Source organism: Drosophila guanche, unplaced genomic scaffold (genome assembly GCF_900245975.1).
Source record: "Drosophila guanche unplaced genomic scaffold, DGUA_6, whole genome shotgun sequence".
NCBI classification, from domain to species: domain Eukaryota; kingdom Metazoa; phylum Arthropoda; class Insecta; order Diptera; family Drosophilidae; genus Drosophila; species Drosophila guanche.
The window spans coordinates 482,474-501,183 of record NW_022995759.1 but is presented as its reverse complement, the minus strand read 5'-3'; the positions used below and the strand labels follow the sequence as shown (position 1 = coordinate 501,183).

At 37.3% G+C, this 18,710-nt stretch overlaps 1 protein-coding gene across 1 annotated transcript in view; it reads right to left on the bottom strand.

Annotated features, from left to right (window-relative positions):
- Positions 1–15,249, bottom strand: part of LOC117590611 (transcription factor SOX-5) — a 46,789-nt gene extending 31,540 nt beyond the window's left edge. Inside the window, exon 1 of the mRNA XM_034283401.1 lies at positions 14,884–15,249. The gene's annotated coding sequence lies outside the window, so the exon portion shown is untranslated. The remainder of the gene's footprint in view (positions 1–14,883) is intronic.
- Positions 15,250–18,710: the final 3,461 nt, after the last annotated feature.

Here is an 18,710-nt window from a genome sequence, read left to right as displayed (position 1 = left end):
GGTGGGGGGGGGGGGGGGGGGGGGGGGGGGGGGGTTTGGATTTGGTGTGGCGGTGGGGGGGGTTGTTGTTGGTAGGTTTGAATTGATGCGTGAGCAGTGGGGCCCACCAGTGACAGAACACCGAAAATAACGAAACAAATAAATAAATAAATTAGTTATGGTGTGTGCCCAAACATACTAACATATAAATGAGCGAAACAATAACAGTCATGTCCAAATACAAATATATGTACATATGCATACGCGTATTTATAGCCACTCCGTCACCCTTGGGACCCGGATGTGAGAGTATGTATGTATGTACATACATATGTACATATGTATGTTTTGTTTATTATCAATTCACTAGTAAGAATTTGAGTTGAGTTGCTAAGTCATAGGGAAATTCCCTTACCCCGCCAGAATACCAACAGGCACTGATGAAAAGAACTGCGAATATGGGTACATATTTATGTAACTTTGTAAGTATGTACATATGTAGATATGTATGTATATATATGTTTGTACATACTTATGTGTGAACATAGGTAGTAATAATAGTCGGCGATCTAACATTATGTTCGACACACGTAAAAAATAACCAAGAGAATATGTTTGGCGTTCCCAGACATCAGATCAGAATGAGAATGGTACTTAATAGGCTCTTAGTTTGAGCATTTCACAAAATTGTGTTGGCCAGCATACTTTTTCATACATTACATTCATATTCCAGTTGAAAAACACTTGTAAAAAGGATCTTTCAACAAGATAATGATCCGAAATACTTCAGAACGCTCGCCAAAAATTGGGCTTCACCTGAAAAGATCGGCGTTTTTCCTTGTTCAAATCAGTCCCTGGATCTGAATGTTTTCAAAATCTTATGGGGGAATGAAATTTCGGCAACGAGAGCAAAGAGAGAGCCAGTTTTTAAGCAATTATTGGCTAAAATCCTATTGAAGCTTGGACAGGACCTTATTAATCCCTTCCAGAAAGTAACTAAATCAAAATTGATAAAAAAAACTAAATATTAAACCTCAAGAAACATGTAGAGCATGAAAGATGGGTACTAACTTGAGTTTCGGTTTTTTTTTTTTTTTAAATGCACTAATATTTCATTGAACAGCACTTTTCATTAGTATTTTTGTAAAGGCAAATAAAACAAGATGATGGAATGCAATTGTTCTAGAACTCCTTCTGGTTCGTAATGTGTACATTTCAGTCTTTCTAAAAAGTTATCACTTGGTAAATTTTGATGATTGAAAATGTCTTCAAAATAGTTTTGAAAGTGGGGAGGTGCGGCACTACTATTTCATTGCACACAGCTGTATTTATGTACCTAAGTGAACGCGTAGCTATGTATATCCACAAAACACAGATACTTCATAGACTCACCAATGATAGAATATTACTCTATTGGCTTGTTCGCTATTTTAAAATGATTTTCGAATTGATCCCATTCGTTTGGGCCATTTATCATTCGAAGCTCAATTTTTCATACCTTATCCTTCCGATTAGTAAGTTTGTGTGTATGTGTAGATGTCTATACATATGTATGTATATTGTACGTACACTTGTAGTAAATTACGGGAGCGCGGCTCGATACCCGCCGCTGGTCGAGGCGTAACGGTCGGTGTCCGTGTCCCTCCCTGGACGGCAATTGAGTTTGATTCCACTAAGTAGGCACGTGGTTGATTGGTTTGGGTGTTAGTGTGTGTGTATCAAGGTGCATACAATAAATATTATTCTTTCCTTTTTTAAGCACCACAAAACAGCACACCACGAAAAACAACACATAAAAAGAAAGCGGCTCGCGCAATAATGAATTTTCAATTGGGGTCCTAAGTCCTAAGCACTCCAAAGACATGCGGCTTCTGCTCAATTCTATTGACTGCGGCCAGCATTGTTTACGAGCCTTCGGCAGTAGCCTTAATGCTGCGGCACACGCACGTGCCGGCATTAAAAATGAATTTGGTTGAACTGAACTCGAAAGGACCAACATGACCACCACAATACTCCGGTGGTGGAATCCAACGGGGGTGTGTTCAAAAAAAGGCTGCTTTCCACTTTACAAATTGAAAGAAAACGAAAGAATGGATGCTTAGTCGTTACCGATCGCCTGCCAGTGCTTAAGATAAGTTTACCGATCGAAGTGCCATCAATTTCATATTCAAAATCAAATCCACCAAAAAAGTTAAAAAATGTAATTATTTCAAAACGAGGAGATGACTTGGTGGGAAGCACCTTTAGTCTCTACTTTTATATCCCTTACTTCCGTCTGTATATGTATTCCACATATGTAAATACATCCATAAATACATATGTATGTAAATATACATATGCCCTTACATTCATATGTCATCTAATTAATTAAATAATTTCTTCATTCTGACAATAATAATTATATTATCTGAACTGATTCCGCAATCAATGCTGCGGTTTTATGGTTTTCTAATATTCCCATTCGTAATGCTTTTAACCTGTTCGAGTACCGGGAATATCTATGTATGTACATATGTATGTACATATATGTATGTTCAATGTGTGGACATACGACTATGTTTTTTCAATATCAAATATTACAAAATAATTGTAAAAGGCCATGATTAGCTCACACCTACACTTGTATACCTATGGATGCTTTCGTACATGTACATATATTTACATATGTATATACAAACATATCCATATGTACTAACGCAATGAGACTTTCATTTGCATATTTGGCGTACAATAGGCTGACGGAAAGGACCAACACCGACCCGACCCTACCTGACCCGAGAGACCGCTATGCTCTTTTCTTTTCTGGTCTGGTCTGGTCGGTGAGCGGACCAAGGGGCACTTACAATCGTAGTTCAAAGAGAGCTTTGCTTTTGTATCTGTGGATGTTTTTGTTGCTAGATGCGCTTTGTGTGTGTGTTATTTGTTTGTTGTTTGTTGATGGTGCACTTGTTTGGTCAAAAAGCCGCAAACAAAGAGCCGACTGGACCGCGTTTAGCTTACAGAGGACAACAGTCTATTCTCTCCATCCGTCACGTCACCCCTGTCTGTTCACGATTTGTATTGTACATACATATGTATTATTTATGCCTGCTTATATTTGTTCATTTTTGCCTTACTCTTTGCCACATCTCGAATTTGTTTCGCTATTCAGAGAACGACTAAACAATTGCCCTCTTATGCCCTTTTATGTTGAAATACTTGGATATTTTCCGTTGCAAGCAACACCATCCCCTTTTCCCATGTCAACAGTCCAATTTCAATTCCAGCAGACCACTAAAATATCAGTGGCTAAGACAATTATCTTCTGGGTTATATGGGCACCAATAAACTTTAATAAAAATAGGATCCAGTTTATCTAGTTGATTATAAGATTATTATGTACATATGTACAAACGAGTCGATGTGCATTAAGAAATTTAAACGACCATACAAACAATGATTATGGCAATGTGTTTCTAAAATCACATTCTTATTCTAAAAGTCTAGTTTATTCTAGAAATGTTTTAGTTTGTTAGAGAAAAAACGAGCCGAAATGGCTAGTTATGGTATAAAAACATCTTAAACGATGGGGGTTTTCGTCTCCCTATATTGGTCGAGTATCAAAAAATGTAAAAAGAAGAAGAAATCTCGTCCCTTAAAGAAACCATTCCGAAAAATACCCGATTACTATTTGACCTCACTTTGTGCCAGAAGGAATTACCAATTATTATCCTTAATGCACAAAATAATAATGAAGACACATTTTTGTGCACATACATACATACACATACAGATTTATGTATGTTGATATGAAGAAGGGTCAGTCTGGCCTATGTCTTGATCCATCAAATACGCTGGTGATTATTACACTTGTCGCAGCACATTGAGCTTAGTCTTATCGGTTTACTCGAATACCATTCACCATTCGGTCCATTAGCAGTCTCTGGCAATGCGCGGCTCAACAGACCCCATCATCATTTTTGTTTTACTTATTATGTCAACTTATTGTTAGACAGAATGTGGAGGAAATACGCGTAAATTTTTTGTCTGATGATTTGTTCCGTCTTTCACATCCTCTTCATGTAATACAAACTGTAAGATTTAGGATAATGCTTTTTCTAATATCTTCTTGACATATTTGACGGATATGCGAATCAGAAAATGTACGTATGTACATATTTGTGCTCAAAGAGTACAGGGGTATATTAGACAGGAAGAAGATAGGATATGTGCATACATGTTTTCGTATCTTAAACAGCATCGGTAGCCTAATCAGTAGACCTACATATGTAAATATGTACATATGTCTGCTCCTCCGTCTTGTTTGACGAGGTCTCAGAGACTTTAAAAGCTGGACAAAGTGTCCAGGCTCTCAGGATATCAGACTGAAACAAATTTTGTTTCAAAACCTTGCCTGTCCTTGTATAACGGAATGGAAACAGATGCTAAGTTGATAAAATGCTGTACAAATTGAGTATCGGGGGGAGTAGCATAACACAACTTCTCGATTGGTTTTATGTTGCCACTTTCATTGTTTGTCCCTATCGGCTGAAAAATGCATATATATGTTTGTAGTTTCCGACAATTCCAGCTTATTTTGGGAAACCGAGGGAAAAATGTGTCATGCGTTGCACGCGTATCTACAAATTTAGATACATATATATGTATGTACATGTGTCATGCAAGTGTACGATTAAACTCGAAATAAGCGTCTCTTTTAGTTTACTATAGTTTACTTTAGTTGTATTTAAAGCTAAATAATTTGTTTTAAAGCTTTTTGCATCAATTAAAAAGGTTCAGAATCCTGTCATAAAATGTAACCTTATTTTCGCATCTTTCCTGGGGGATTCATCTACACAAATCTAGCAGGACCCGCAAAGATCAAGCTTTTTCTTTGATTTCGTATTAGAAACATAGTCCTTAACTTTTCCTCAAAGATTTTCCCTAAGGTTCATATCTGGAAAAGAGAATACATTGCATAAAAGCACTGCTTTATACCCGCTCAATTAAAAAGATAAAGCTCGGAAAAGTAAAATTTTTATTTAAGAGCTATCTTAGTGCTATATTTGATGCTTCGCTTCTGTTTAGAAAAATTGACTAAGTTATTGTGAACCGCAAAAATTTTGAGAGTAAAGACACTTCTCTCAACTAGGAGACATCTCAACCTACTTTATACATATTACTGCAAAGTTCAAAAAATGTTGTATAGAACCCATTTTTTAAATCAATAAAGACTGTTGTACCACACAGTACGTATGTATGTACATTTGTATGTAGCATGGCCATTCCGTCTGTTTCTATGAAAGCCTTCTACTATTGACACTGGAAGGAATCTTGCAAAACCCTTTTTTTATTCAGCTAGTATACTCGTGCTCGTGTTCAAATCACACGCCTTACGAATTAGACACATACGGTGCTGTGTCGTCCAAAGCCGTTTTTTTATTGCTCTTAAATTACTCGAAATATGACCACTTGCCCAGTCAATAAATATTATATGCCCACGAATATGGGTGTATCTGTAGGTCTCAGTATGTGGAATGTCAACATCAGTGACCACAAGTCGAAACTTTATCATGACTGCTATTGTTGGTCTCAGGCGCCCAACTCGAATTATAGTCCCAGTGCGTAGGTGAGCTCAATAGCATAGTCCTTTTTAATATATGCATGTATATACATATGTATGTATGTACATTGGGGGTGGATTGTCTTCGTGTAAGCCTTTGACTCAAATGGTATACTTTTCGTTATTTTCAGGATTCGGTTGATGACATCGACACTTCCAGCATATGTACTAAGTGTGTACGGTATGGTAGAAATTGCTCGACATATAATAACACTATTTATTCTCTTTCCAGCCGACTCAAAGAATATTTTATCATATTATTGGGACCATGTGAATCTTGCATCCTTCCACATATTGTACTCTTCTCACTGAATATTCAGGTCAGTATATACAGTACTATATCCAGTCCTTGAGTATAACCCCAATTCCTGAAGCAGGGAGTTGTTTGGAGTATGTGAACAAAAATTTATTTTACTGATTATAACCGACACGAGCTAAATTTGATATTTTAATGTTTTTAATTCGTCTGCAAAAATTTAAAATTAAAAGAGGAAAAGATAATAAAGTGGATGAGACCTTATTCGTTCCCGCAGAAACGAATAATATTAAAACATTTAACAATGAAGTAATTATACCAACAACATCTGAATCGCATCTGGAGCCCATATGGCATATATGTACATATGTATATATGTATGTACATAATTTTGTACACTGAAGAAACAGCAGAAAAAGAACCGAATAATCCATAGCCTTCTCAACAATGAGATACCAGGTACTTCTTGCACTAGCGAATGTACGAGTTGATGAGCAAGCTTTGAAGTTGAAATTATGTATCAGCCCACAGCATCAGAGTGTACAAATGTACTAAAATAATTGCCAGTTGGCTTACGTTAGATTCGTTAATTATACCCGGTACTCGAAAAGTAAACAGGGTATATTGTATTTGTTGGCCAAAAATGTAACAGGCAGAAGAAACTATAAAGTAAAAATATCTTGATCAGTATCAACAGCCGAGTCGATATACATATGTACATAGCTATCTCTGTCTGTCCGTCCGTCTTTCCGTCCTGAAGAGCGCCTAGTACTCAGAGATAACGCAACCAGGTTTTGCATTCAGTCTTCTGTATGCTCCATTTGTTATAAGTGAATTTTCACATTTCGCCTCGCCCCCTTCCGCCTTCTAAAATTCGAAAAAAAAACCACTAAGGGCAGGTATACTGACTGAGTACCGGGTATAAAAGTTGTGACGCGTACGACACGTTTCACATGTTTCTACTCGATTTTATACCCGGTACTCGAAGAGTAAATAGTGTATATTTATTTGTGTGGGGATAAGTGGAAGTATGTAACGCACAGAAGGAAACGTTTCCGACCCATAAAGTATATATATTCTTGATCAGCATCAATAGCCGAGTGGATAGATCCAGGTCTGTCTGTCCGTCCGTCTTGGTGAGCGCCTGGATCTCAGAGACTATAGGAGCTAGAGCTACTAAATTTTGCATCCAGACGTATGTATGCTTACACTGTTACAAGTGTATTTCAAAAATTACACCCGCTCCCTTCCGCCATTACAAAGGGCGAAAATCTACCACAGCCACAATTTTGAAGATAAAAGAAAACTCAAAACGCCATTCCGTTCGGAAATACTATATCTATCAGACCACCGAATTCGGATAAGATTGGATCATTGAGACAGAAAGACAGAATGAAGAAATTAATTTGCAGTGGCTAAACCCAATCCACCCTCCTTTTATTTGTTTTTCGCAGATTCTCTTATCCACACTCGGCTTCGTGTAGTGTGTGGCTCTAGGGGAAAGGGACGTGGAGTGTTGGCGTGGAAAGTGATGTAGATGTACGTAGATGAAAAACGAGAAGGGACGTGTGAGACGCTTCTTATGCGTCACAACTTTTATACAACACTTCTCACACCAACACGGTCCTTTAGCTCGCCCCCCTTCCCTAGACCCACACACTGCAGACTCTCGACAGAGGCAGTGGCCGCATACAGCAGATGCAGTGAATGAGAGAATGTGAAAAAAACAAATATAAGCTGCGGGGAGAGATGGGTTTAGCCACTGCATATTAATTTCTTCATTCTGGCTATAATAATGGTCCAATTGGATCCCAATTCTGGGATCTGATATGGTCATTCCCTACGGAATGGCGTTTTTAGTTTTCCTTTATCTTTAAAATTTTAGGTTTAGGAGGTTTTCGCCCTTTTGCGGGGGCGGAAGGGGGCGTGGCTCGGTTTTTAAATACACTTGTAACAGTGTGAGCATATAGAAGTCTGAATGCAAGATTTGGTGGTTTTAGCTTTTATAGTCTCTGAGATCCAGTCGCTCAACAAGACGGACGGACAGACGGACGGATGATGCTGAAAAATATATATACATTATGAGGTCGGAAACGTTTCCTTCTGTGCGTTACATACATTCACCTTGTGCACAAATACAATATACCCTATTTACTCTTCGAGTACCGGGTATAAAAAGCACATTCAATCCCTACTGGAATATGAAAAGTATTATTAGTGATGGCTAAGATGAACTGACTAGTTAAAAGTGCGTGCTAAGCCATACCCGTCTCCAGTCACACATAGATACATACATACATACATATGTACATACTTACAACGTATTTACAAGAAACAACAAAAACCAGCAAAGGAGAGCGTGTGACGATCGGCAACTAGATTGAGACAAGGACTGTAGTGACTGAGACTGTGGCTGAGATGGAGTCGGAGACGGGAGACTCCAGCGCAAAGTGGTTTCCTTTCCCCTTCTTTTCCTCTCGTTTGGGCAATGGCAATACATCATTTTGCGTTTGCCAAAGTCGCAGGCGCAGCATCAGCAGTCGGCAAGTCGTTGACTTGGACTTGCAGTTATTTTTTCTCTTCTTTCGTTTTGTGTTTTCCCCTTTTCAGTGCACTGTCATGTTAGTATTTGGATTTGTTTTGTTTTCCTTTGGTTTCTCTGCACATATACATATGTATATGTACGTACATACTAGGCAGGCAGGTAAATACATACATTTGTATTTATGAACGTACATACATATGCATAGACATGCCACAAAACGAGCAGAGCGTGCATATGTATGTGACTTTTTCACATATCACAAAATAATATTAATGTGAGTAAGTAGGAGAAGTAAATGAAATGCAGTGCATGTGCATATACTACAAAACATATTTATATATTTACATCATTTACATCATTACTATTTTATTCTAGACTCAGAGTTAAAATCAATTGCCTTGCAGTATCTTCGGCCCGTTCCCGGCTGTGTTGCCAGTTGCCGATGTCCCTTTCCCAGACACATACACTGAATAGGCCAAGTGTGAAGACCAAGTGCAGGGCAAAGTTTCGCAAAGCCAGTTTGCCGATTTTTACTTGTGGCTTTGTATTGTGTTGCAACATTCCATTTGAACAAGAACAAAGCAAACACAAAAGCAATGCCTTTTCGGCGTCTTCCCTTGCACTTATATTCCAATGCAGCCAAGTACATGCATTCATTTGTATGTATGTATATGTATGTATGTATGATATGTAAGGTTTGATTAGTTTGGATATTAGATAAAACCATTAAGAAACACATGAAAAACACACATACTAAAAATGTATGTTCATTATATTTATACATTTATTTTTGATTGTGCATTTACATATTTATACATTTTGTTAAATCGGGAAAATGGTAAAAACTTGCACTAAGAAAAAATTCGCGCACCCATATTTATGTGAGTGCAGTGAATTATCGCTATTGCTTTAAAATAATATTTACATAGGGATAAAACAAACGAAGAGGAACGTGTGAAACGCTTCGTACGTGGTACCCAGCATTACATATACATATGTACATATGTATTTACGCACATACATACACATGTACATACATTTATTTCCATGTGCATTCATTATATATATGTAACATTATGTTTTTTTCGTATTTTATATTTTAAATTCGTAGATGTAGAATCTGACATCACTTCTCACGCCAACACGCCCTTTTAGCTCGCCCCCCTCTCGCAGAGCAGCACACTGCACGAGGCAGAGAAACATATTTGTTGGATGCGTGGTGGGTTACAACAGCATACAACTTCTGGCTATAATAACGAACCAATCTAATCATAAATCGGGATCAATAGATATGGCCATTCTCTAAGGAACTTTTAGTTTAGTTATCCCATCTTCTAAACTGTGGATACCGAAGATTTGTGCAGATTTTGTATTAATAAGTTAGACAAAAACGAAAGTTTCAAGTTTTAAGTATAGGTTTTCAACTACGTATGTACATACTTACATATGGACGTATAAATGTAAATCTGTATTGAAGCAGTAATCAACCATATTCATATCACAACTCAGAGGCCAAAAGTCATTGTTTCTTTGAGCGCTTTCGCTGTCGCTACTTTTTCGAACTCGTAAAAGCCAAAGACAAACACATCGCTTGTGGAACAAGCCTTAAGTAAAAAAGTTCTGATGTCAAACAATACAGCTTTTGTTCTCAATGCAATACTGACTCATTTGTTAGCAATCTATGTTGGACATCAATTCTTAACTCAGAAACTTTAAAAATTGTTTCTAAAATTATTTCATTTTAGTCCCATGTAATTAAAAATTTTGACCTTTTTATAACAGATACTCAAAGTGTACATGTATAGGGATAAATATATTTACATACATTTAGTTTTGTGGGGGATGCCTATATGGGTAGAAGGATAGAAGGATATTATGTATATCAGCATCAATAGCCGAGTCGATTCATCCGTCCCGATATAAGCCTAGAACTCAAAGATTATACCAGCTAAATCTAAAAAATGTTATGTGCTGACTCCTGTAAAATCACACTGCTAAAAGTATATTTCAAACTTTTGCTCCACCATATCAGGAAATGAGAATCTATGGCAAATATAAGAATTGCAGAACCATTTTATGACCTTATATGTACATATACTTATTGTCGAATCTGGATCATATTGGATCATTCCAAGCCAATTTAAGTGGCAATGTGTGTGCCTACTCCTTCTCTCTCCCAAAACTATAGTGCCAAAAATGGAATCAGAAAATATTTGAATAATTTGAATAAATTAGGTAGTTGAGTGCAAAAGGAATAACAAAGTGCTATTATTAACGAACATTAAGATATCTAGATTTCGTTTCTGATAAAGGGAGAGCAAAATCAATTCGTCCCTTGTTCGAACATCGATGGCAGAAGACAGAAAGACAGAGAAAGAGGAAAAAAACAACACTGACGCTCACGTGTAATTGCATATAAAATATATGTTGAAGGTTCTATTTCTGATCTTCGTTCGGCAAACAACTCTTTTGAGTTCAAAATTTTCAGTAACTTTTTTATACTTTGTATTTGTGCGAATAACGGTTGTATGTAACGCACAGAAGGAAACGTTTCCGACCCCATTAAGTATATATGTATATTCTGCAGCATCAATAGCCGACTCGATTGAGCCATGTCTGTCTGTCCGTCCGTCCTGATGAGCGCCTAGTAATCAGAGAACATAAAAGATAGAGCCACCAAATTTTGAATCCAGACTTCTGTATGCTCACACTGTTACAAGTCTATTTCAAAAATGAGCCAAGCCCCTTTCCGCCTCCGCAAAAGGGCGAAAATCTCCCAAACCTAAAGTTTTGAAGATAAAAGAAAACTAAAAACGCCATTATAGCCACAATGAAGAAATTAATTTCCAGTGGCTAAACCTACCCCATCCCGCAGCTTATTTTTGTTTTTGCACATTCTCTCATTCACACTCTGCCTCTGCCTCTGCCGCGTCTCTGCCCTGACTCTGCAGTGTGCGGCTCTAGTCTCTGAGAACTAGCCGACAAACAAGACGGGCGGACGGAGAGACAGACATTGCTCTATCGACTCGGCTATTGATGCTGATCAAGAATATATATACTTTATGAGGTCGGAAACGTTTCCTTCCAACCGTTATTCGCACAAATACAATATACCCTATTTACTCTTCGAGTACCAGGTATAAAAAAGGTTAGATAAATCTACACATGTAATATTAAATACATATGTATATTAACTGAGTTATTAAATAGTATAAAGGTGGACCCGCAGTCACTGATTCCCGTAAATATTACTCATTTCCCATCCCGCTACTACTATCCCTCTCATACTTACTATAGATACAATACTGTATTTATATGTATGAATATATTCAGACGGTCAGGCATACCAGCTCTCATTTCTACTTCAAGCGAAGACTCATTTGCATAACTCTGATAACCGAAACAGGCCCAAGAAAAGTTATGCGTAGACAGAAACAGAGACAAGTGGATCTGTCTGTCTCTGAACATTAATTGAACAACATCCTTGATCTGGTTGTAGTCATCATTTGAAGATAAACATATCTATGTATACTTCAAACTCTAGATGGTTTAAGCATTGGCTTCTTCTTCGTTCAGCAAAAACAGGAAGCAACATTGTAAGTTTTTAGCTAAGTTAACCCAATGAGTATATTGGGCTTGTCTTGCTAAATTGTCAGAGGTGAATTTGCGCTTAAGTCTGGAATCTCTTGATTCACCAAACTACAAAACTCCCTTCTCTTGGAGCATCTTTGTATGCAATGATTTTATCCACGATTAAAAGCTTTCCTGTGTGGTTTAGCAGTCAAAATTAAAATACACTTTGGTTTGCCAGGGTATGCAGACTGCGTCTCTCTGAACCTGGGCCGCCTTTCTTGTTTTATTTTATTGATTTCTTGTATTCGCATTCACCTGCTGTTATTTTAAGTGTGTTTATTTTTGCGTCGACGGGAAAAAACAGCATCAACATCGACAATACAACTAGTTTTCCATGCTGCATTCCGGTCGACTGTCGTCTCATGTCGTCCCGGCAGATCGGATCGACTCTGTTCGTGGCGTCGCAATTCGGACTTATCTATATAACCCAAAACACGTTTTTCGCTTCATTTTCTCAATAGACTGACAAATGCAAGCTCCAAGCTCTTTCACATACGGTGTACATGTATGTGTGTGCATACATACGTATGTTTGTTAGCAAAATGCAAGTGTATGTATTACATATGTATGAAGTAGTACACATGTGCGGATATTTATGCACAGTGCGTAACAAAACCAGGCTGGCTCCAGTGCAGTCGACTTATCACTGAAATGTTCGACTCTATATTAACCATTTTAGGGTTAAATACTTACGTCCGACGAAAATCTGTTATCCCATCTACTCTACTCGTAGTTGAAAAGTTGCATGCATTCGCCTAAAATATATATAAAACCGTACCACTGACCTATACCCGAACATGTTCCGCGAAAACAGTGATTGAGAAATAGTTAACTCTGTCTTAAAACCAAATAAATTTACGGTTTTCTTTGAAATCCAAATTTCCGCGAGTATATTTCTGCGACACTAAAATGCGTCAGTAAGTAAATTCAGCAAAATTATAACATTCATTTTCTAGTTCCTTGCGTATGCTGCCAGGTTTTCCGGTTGGCTAGTTTTACCAGAGCAGCTTGGAAGAACTGGATACAAAACCTGTCATTCTGCCTCGCAACGAACTCTTCAAGTTGCGCCTAATGATAGTGCGTGCAATCGTATGAGTGCTGCAGTAATTTGGGATCTGCATACGGAATTTTGCCTTTGAAGAAATGAAGTTTCTAGATACAGGCTGTAAAGATAACATTTATAATCCTAATAGTATGACTAATATAATATCACTTTATAAACATATACCTCAAACACTCGGAGCAAATTTATAGCAGAAAGAAAATCTTCTCAGAAATATAAAACCAGTAATATATACTAAAATGTGCCACATGTATATCATTCGCCTCTTAGTTCTTTACAGTGCCGCATCCAGTTTCATTGTTGCTATGCTAGAATTAGTCCCACATTCCTTGATTGAAATAGTAATCGTGCATCTATGGACCGATAATAGCCCGATAATCATACACATATGTACATTTATTGAACATTTGGGTTGTGGGTTTGTGAGGGTTGTGTCCTAAATGAAAAGGTTCAAAAGGTTGCGTACAGCCTGTTGAATAGGATTAAAGCTAAATAAAATATACTTTGCGTCTCAAGTTTCTTTATAAACCACTTCAACTTTGGCAGTATTCAAATCTAATCTCTTCCTCTAAAAAAACAAGTATATGTGAATACAGCTGACTATTGTGTTCTTTCTTGTCACAGAGTCAGCTAGAATTTGAGATGTACCTGGGATACGCTCCCACATCACATGTCGAAGTATTTTCCGTGGCTAAGCAAGTTCTTTAAGACATTTTTAGATAGTATGGCCTCATATTCTCTTTGTTGTTGCATGCTGTGGATATGCTGCGAAGCGTGCAATTTCGAAGTCCATCGAGTATTTCTTCTTAAATATTTGCCTGTGTTATTGTTTCGCCTTTGAGTATCTCTTTGATGTAACCGTGGGCCTTATTATAAACGCTATGGATGCGATGCCTGTGCTTGCAGTCTCCAATCGCCAGAATTAATGGCGTTCCACGCTGACACCCCTGGTCAAACAAAGCCAACATACAATCGAAAAGCGGCAACAAAAACAAATAACTTGACAGATGTACCAATATTATTAAGCCTCTCCTTGAGCAACAGAACAGTTAAGACTACTAGCAGCATTAGCATCAATTGAACAACACGGGAATGAAGAGCAATGGGTTAGGAATTGACTTTGATCGCAAAGAGAGATCAAAGTGACAGCAAGTAAATTGTAAATTAGTATCATATCGTATCGATCTCAAACTCATGGTCCAATTATTACTATTATTACTACCCTCAAAACAGGAACGGAACTGAAAATAAGAACGATTACACCGTAAGTCACACAATGTCAGTGAACGAAGAATTCAAAAATCGTATTCAAATATTCGCAGTTTTCGTGAGATTGCAATTGCATGCACACACTGATATCTATGCATGTGTGCACATGTGTACATACATATGTATGTTTGTATGTATCTACAACAAACCAGTCTGAACCATCGAATACACGATCTGCAACTCCTTGGAGCCAGCTACTGATGAGATGTGTTGCCCCCTTTGCCACAAGTCTGAACAGCGCAAGCTTCAATTCCAGTTCCGATTCCAGCCCCAGCCATACCATCAAAGATCTTCTCGCGTGGCAAGTGCACCTGTCGCGACCAATGCTTGGGTGTAGCACCAGACCCAGACCCAGAGCAGGCAAGTCCAGACGAAGCCAGACCAGATTTTAACACTGCAGGTCCAATGCAATTAGCACGTTGTAAGAGTTCACAGAAGTAAACTGTTGCCGGCTTTAACTTTTAGGGTCTTCATTGTTAGATTGGAAGAAGCTAAAGGAGGGCGTGTTTAGCTTTATTTTAGGTATGGGTACTCACCTATGCCATCTACAACCTGAAGGGCAGACTTTGATAAATTATTGTGAAGAGTTTCCCTTCTTTGACTAGGATCGTTGCGTTATCATACCTACATATTCTTATAAGTACTTGCATCCACACATATAAATGTATACATAGTATGGCATGTACATATGTATTTTATGGCACTTTTGCATATTCACATCTGTATTGCGTCACATTTAACTCTCAGATATAAGTCTCAGCACGCATTGCAAATAAATAATACCACGATAGCCGTACCTAGAGGATATCAGGATATCGGGCATATTTACAACTTCTATCTGCTCCGAGATTGTCAGTTGTCAGTATAGTTAGCGACGACACCAATCATATTTTTGCACATGCTTATATATACAAATAAAATCAGAGCTTCGAATCACATCGGAGTGCGTATGCGCAGCAAATTATTTATTTTTTGCCTAGGTGAAAAGTTTAAATGTAGTTATGTAGTTGTACACGTTTATATCGAGGCTTTTAAACAATTCGCGATCCCTTCTATGCATTTTGATATTACACTACTCGTCGTTATTTATGTATTCAGAATTCAGTGTAGGTTGGCGATTTTTGAATTCAGAATTCAGCGCTTTCGCACGCGCGAATCCATAATACGCAAACCCAAACGACGACTGTAACGGTAATTGTGACAACGAGACAACGCGTGTTTAAAGTACCAAGTACCACCGTGGCAATGTTTGTCGCTGATTCCGAAGAGAGACTGCAACAGACTCATGTCTCTCTGAACGAAAACTGGTTCGCCTCGCCTTCGGTGGCGCGTGTTTTGTTGTTGAAGCATCAGATCAGTACTAATATTAAGTGGTTGTTGGCTCTCTCTCTCCTTACTGTAACGTGCTCTTAAACTAAGAGAAAATTGTTCCTATCCGTGGATTGGTTGGCATGAGACGAACCAATGGAATTTTATTTTTAACAGAGAGAGAGCAGTGTGTTAGATAAAGAGTCTGTTAGATGCATACTTATCTACTCTCACTGTTACTTAACTCACTGTCTCCGCTAGATTCACTTTAATAGAAAGCTTTCGATGTTTCTTTCTTTCAATGTACATATGTAGCTAATCAAAATCTTTGTTGACTCGATGGAAGCAACTCCAGAGGTTAATATTGGAAGTGGTGAGATATCTACTCTTCCTATTCCTATTGAACTTTTCCTGGATGTCCTGTGTGTACTGTAACGACCCTGTTTCGGGATGAGCGACGTATGTACATAATAGCACCATGAACATAATTTTTTTCTTTAGGGTAATTTTGTTAAAACAATGGTTCTAATGAAGGTTTTTAAAACTATTATATCAACTTTGAGGCTTAATTCAACTTATCCGAGAGAGATGGTATGCTTTGATGGCTTTTGTTGGAAATATTTGGAAGGAAAAGGAATTATTCCGGTATTTGGGCGGCTACAAATATAGCACAAATTTCATAAAAGCTAATAAAACTTCAAATTTAAAAAAAATTTCCAATTTTTCATTACTATAGTTTACTTTAATTGTATTCAAAGGTTAATAATTTGTTTTAAAGCTTTTGCCAGCAAAAAAAAAAAGGCTGAGAGTCCTGTCATAACATGTAACCTTACTTTTCGCGTCTTTCCTGGGGGATTTATATACACAAATCTGGCTGGACCCCCAAATGTCAAACTTTTTCTTTGATTTCGTATTAGAAACATATCCTTAAAACTGTTTCCCAAAGATTTTCCCCATGGTTCATACGTGAGGACTGAGCAAGAGAAAACATTATAGATAGATCTCTCTATCTGGTCTGTTTTGGGTAATTTCCCTGATGAAAAGACACAACTCAACGGCATTTTCTAATGCAGCATTATTGTTTTATTATATAATAACAAAGCCATGTTGATTCATCATCGATTTTAGCACTATATACTTAAAACCAGCTCTATAATACGAAAGTCATGCACATACCATGATTCTTGTCTCAAAATGATTATTAGATATGTGTCTAAGGGTTGTGTTTTTCAGTTGGTAGACGTTTTACATAAGATCTAAAGTTTCTGCATAAAAACAAAAATTTGGCTGCCTCCGGATCACAGGATCTGTATCCATATTTATTTGGACCAACTCCAGTGCTTTTCTACCTTGTATTTACTTTGTCCCATGGTGTCTTTGCTAAACTGGATTTTTTCTCAGACTTCGATAACTTAATTTATATTCTTTTAAGCAAAATCTAGCTTTGCTTATCTTCGGAAATTTTTTAAGATCCCTTTTGGGCTACCAGCATTTTCAACCGAAATGTGGATATTGCGCCAATTCTTTCACGAGTTCTTTGTTGGATACATGTTTTAAAGCAATACGAATCATTTTAGATGAGGAACCTACTATTTTCCTCACATACTGATAGCTTTCTTCTTTTGGAGTTAACGTTTAGTGCAACCAAAACAACCAATATTTTTTAACTGTTTACTAACGACTTAATCTACCGAATATTATATTAATTAAAAACATAATATGTTAAAAAGCTCGGAAAAGTAAAAGTTTATATAAAATAAAACTTTTTTTTTCCTATTTTTGTTGCCGTTCAATTTTGCTTCTTATTCGAAAAATTGTCTAAATTATTGAGAGCCGCCAGGAGCGGAGACATCTCAACCTACTTTATATTACTTCAAAGTTCAAAAATGTTGTATAGAACCCACTTTTTGAAACAATAAAGATTGTTGTACCACGCGGTGCTATTATTTTCGCAGCAACTGTAGGTGTGAAGCTCACTGTGCCCAAGTTTCATGACAGAATATTGTAGATATATGATATGTAATTATGGCAGGGCTCGGCACCCATACAACCCATTTGTGTGTGAAGACGCACGCAAAACGGAACGTTTCACTACATTGGTATTGGTACGAATCACTTCAATACGCGTATACGTGAGCGGCAGCGCAGCAGCGCCCTGTCCTATACCCTTTAGATAGGGCCGTGCCGAGCCCTGATTTATGTACATACATATATTGCAGCCGTGTGTGGCCCCTCTGTTCAGCCATCGATTAGTCCAGTAAGAACGCTACTCAATTAACTTATTTATTAATTTATTTATTTGCTACTCAAAAAATTCTGAAAGTGTCTTGATGTATGTACCCGTAGAACGATCATCCTTTCCGTGGATAGAGCAAGGATTTACTCAGCTTGAGTTAGTTATTATTTTTCCGCTTCATGCAACGGAACTTCAATTAGTAAATAACGGATATTGATATGTGTGTGAATAATAAAATAATTGATGAGAGCCGTCAAAATATTTACGCTTCGGACGATATTTTCTGAAAAAAGATTCAAATAGCAAATAAACAATTAGTTTAGCAAAAAAAATAAAAAATTGAATTGACTATTAAAATTAACGAGCTGTGAGACGCTTCTTACTCGTCACTACTTTTATACCCGGTACTCAGTCATCTGTACTAGAGTTGGGTTGCTGATTAGTGAGTGAACAAAAAATAGTTATTTTGTTCAGTTGCTCACTTGTTCACTTAGTTGCTCAGTTGCTCACTTGTTCACGAAGTATTTCAGTTGTTCGTTCACTATTGCAGTTGTTCAAAAACATAACAAAATAATAATCTTTCTTTATTATTTTCTCATAATAAAGGAATTATTCTGCATTATTTTCCTATAATGGGCGTCTTGCTACATATATTCATACATACATACAGTACATATGTACTTATTTCGAATATACCACGATGTACCTGGAACTAAAATTAATTACCCAAAATTACCTGGAAAAATTAACAAATTGGTGAAAAATTTAGCTCTAAAAAGAGTAAAACTGAGTGAGACACTGAACGACCAACTAAACATC